This window comes from Vipera ursinii (genome assembly GCF_947247035.1).
Source record: "Vipera ursinii genome assembly, chromosome: 1".
Classification (NCBI taxonomy): Eukaryota; Metazoa; Chordata; class Lepidosauria; order Squamata; family Viperidae; genus Vipera; species Vipera ursinii.
Window position 1 is genome coordinate 143,098,621 of NC_139512.1, and position 3,546 is coordinate 143,102,166.

The 3,546-nt window shown below is 39.2% G+C and overlaps 1 long non-coding RNA gene across 1 annotated transcript; it reads left to right on the plus strand.

Annotated features, from left to right (window-relative positions):
* The first annotated feature begins 2,631 nt into the window (after positions 1–2,631).
* On the plus strand, positions 2,632–3,287 carry LOC310632965. Its single transcript, XR_014490955.1, has 2 exons — positions 2,632–2,870; positions 3,110–3,287. It is a non-coding gene; the product is annotated as an uncharacterized lncRNA (long non-coding RNA).
* The last annotated feature ends 259 nt before the right edge of the window (positions 3,288–3,546 follow it).

Consider the following 3,546-nt stretch of genomic DNA (forward strand, 5'->3'; position numbering starts at 1 on the left):
ATAAGTAAAATCACCTTCTCCAGAATGCCAGTTACCTTTACTTCTTTAACCAGGTCTATTGGTGTGATTAATTCTTAATCAAGATATCCATCAACTGTGGCTCCTGATTCTTTGCCCCATGAATCCGTATGATATGATTATTATTTTTTTTACATCCTAAGAAGCTCTTTGGAGGAGGTTTGCTTGTTTGTTTGTTTTAAATTACAGTTAAGAGAAAATGTCAAAGAAACCAGCATTTTAATCAAAAGCTTTATGGAAGCAGCACAATGTCTATGCCTGCGCATCTGGAATTTAAACAACTTGCCTTGGCATTCTAACTTGAAAGCAGGCTTCAGCAGTACATGTGGGAGGTTTATGCATTCCAATTTCTTCAATCATGTAATACTTATTATTAACAGAGCTGACATGACACAGTAAGAATTTATTCTGCATGCTGTAAAGTGTTACATTACACTCTCAGCATGTCCCCCCTCCCCCCCACCCTCTGCTGTAGTCCTAATTAAGGATGGAAAGATGTTCCAGAAAGAAGCTTTTGAGCACAAAACATTTAATGATAGTCTGTCCTGAATCAAACTTAGATCCTGCAGACAACAAGGTCTGAAAATATGGGCACGGAGCTCACACACGTAGGGGACAAAGAAGGAAGGGCTTTGGGGAAATACATGAATACATAAAAAAATTCATGGTTTCATGATGGAAGGATGATGGTTTCACATGGGACCATTAGTAACAGAACATATGTTTTAAACTTCTTCTGGCTAATTCCTAAAATTCTATTTTTCAAAGTATTAATTCCTTATTTTTAGCTATTTTTGGAGGCACACGAACTCCATCCCTGTTATATATAATATAACCCATCCCCAAATAATAATGAATCAAGGCCCTTTACTTTGATTGAAATCTATTGAAAGCCTTTTACTTAAATTATTGAAAGCTCTTTTGGAATCTTAGCTATGAATATGATTGATTTAAGAATTACTATAATTACAGTATGGGTCTGCTGTCTACAAACTCCTGTTTTCCAATCCCTAGTCAGACAGGTCGAGACTTCAAACAGCACATTTCAAAGATACCGTGCCAAAAATAGTGCCCAGAAAAAGATATGAGGAGTATTCTGACAAGAAAATCAAATGGACATTTACAACCAAGACCACCTCAACCTGATACCGGAGATTGAGCCTCCAAGGTTAGTAGATATTCATTGAACTACTGGGACAGAACAGATGTCAAGTATAAGTAGCATGTTTGATTTGATTTGATTTGATTTGATTAAATTTATATGCCACCCTTCTCCCTGAGGACTCAGGGCGGCTCACAACCATAAAAATTAAAAAAAACATAAAGTAATTTTTTAAAAAAGAATTAAATAATAGACGCAATAAATACAAGACAATTTAACACAGTGAAAAGCCTAATTAAAAAACGTAGTCAGTCCAGGCCCCCTTGTTGGAACAACCAGGTCTTCAAGTCACGGCAGAAGGACCGAAGGTCAGGGGCCATCCGCAGCTCCAGGGGCAGTTCATTCCAGAGGGTCGGCACGCCCACAGAGAAGGCTCTCCCCTGGGGGTCGCCAGACAGCATTGCCTGGCCGACGGCACCCTGAGGAGGCCGACTCTGTGGGAGCGAACCGGGCAATGGGAGGTTGACAATGGCAGCAGGTAGTCTCGCAAGTACCCCGGGCCTAAGCCATGTAGGGCTTTAAAGGTTATTACCAGCACCTTGAATCACACTTGGAGTGTAACTGGAAGCCAATGCAGCTCACGCAGGAGTGGTATAACATGGGAGTACCGAGATACTCCCATAAACACCCGCGCAGCCACATGTTGTACCAGTTGAAGCCTCCGGGTGCTCTTCAAGGGCAGCCCCATGTAAAGAGTCTAAGGTAAGCCAATTAATATTATACTGATCTATGTGGTTGGAGTCTAAAAGTACTGGATGGCACATCGATCGATAGATCAATCAATCACTCGATCAATGATTCGGGGGATACAGAAGAAGCAGAAGTTACATAAATCTGTGGTGACCAAGAACAAAAAAAAAGTCTTCATGGTAATTATAAGAGACTGAAATACCAAATCTGGAGGCAAAATAGCATCTGCAATAAAAGGAAGCACTGGTCTGAATGTACAAAACACAAATGAAAGATTTCAAATGAAAACTTCATAGCAAAGACCTGCTTACAATAACCCTTATGAAATAATCCCTAAACAAAAAAATGTGGATGCTGTATTTAGTCAGCAAAAAATAATAATCAATAAATGGTACTGCATATCTACAGCTCAGATTATGAGCTCTTTCTTGCAACTAAAGAAAACAAATAAAATCATCAAACCACCACGATGTAATATCCTGTATAATTATATGGTGAAAATAAAGAGTAGCTTTAATGGATCTGATCTGATGAGCAGACTGAAGAATTTTGGACACATTTGTGACATCATTAATTATGAAGCAAACAAAAATATTCTGAAAACGCAAAAAAAAAAAAGCAGAAGGCCATCTGCCGATATGTTGAAAATGGTTGAAGAAAGGCAGAAAGCAAAAAGCAACAGGAAGAGGAAAAATTACTCAGCTAAACACTGAGTTCCAGAAAAGAATAAGAATATATATTTTTTATTTATTATAAATAAGCGATGCAAAGAAAATGAGCCTAATAAGCAAGTGGGAACGACAAGAGAATTATGCAAGAACATTACAGAAATCTGGAGAATCTATTATGAAAGATTTATGAAATGATTGAAAAGACAGAGAAGGCAAAGCTTTACTGAAGAAAACAATGATAAAGCGGGGGTGGGCATAAATACACAGACCTCATTGCTTACCAGAAGCATTAAAATTTATCTAAAGGTGAGATATTTTGGATACATAATGTTAAGTTCGGAATGACGAGCGTTGACAGTGAGGTTGTTAGCAAAAGACGTTTATTGAATGCACATAGGTCAACTGGCTAGCAACCGTTAGACCCCGTATTTATATACTAAAGTAACTTTAAACAATAACCAATCCCCGGCTCAGAATCTCCCGCCGAGAATGCAACAACCAATGACTGCACCGGGTTTTCCCGCCTAAGGAAAACCACTCCCATTTAACTTCTGACACAACACATAAGGTGAAAGGAAGAATCATTAGAGAGGACTCTTATGCTTGGGAAAACTGAAGGAGATTAAAAAAAAAAAAGAGGCCTGCTAAATATTACCTCTGATGACACAAACCCAAGCTTCCAAAACTCCAAACTGGCAAACTGTCCTCATGAAATAATGTCCATCAGATCTGAAGGAACTAAACAACGACAACAAAAATCCTGTGTGATATCCAGAGTCCCAAGTAAATTGAGAATATGTGTATTAATGCATAATGTTGTGATGTCTACAGAGAACCACACTGCAATTCCCTAGTGCAGGGGTAGGCAACCTTGGCTCTTTTCTGACTCGTGGACTTCAACTCCCAGAATTCCTGAGCCGGCTGGCTCAGGAATTCTGGGAGTTGAAGTCCACGAGTCAGAAAAGAGCCAAGGTTGCCTACCCCTGCCCTAGTGCTTTCAACCAG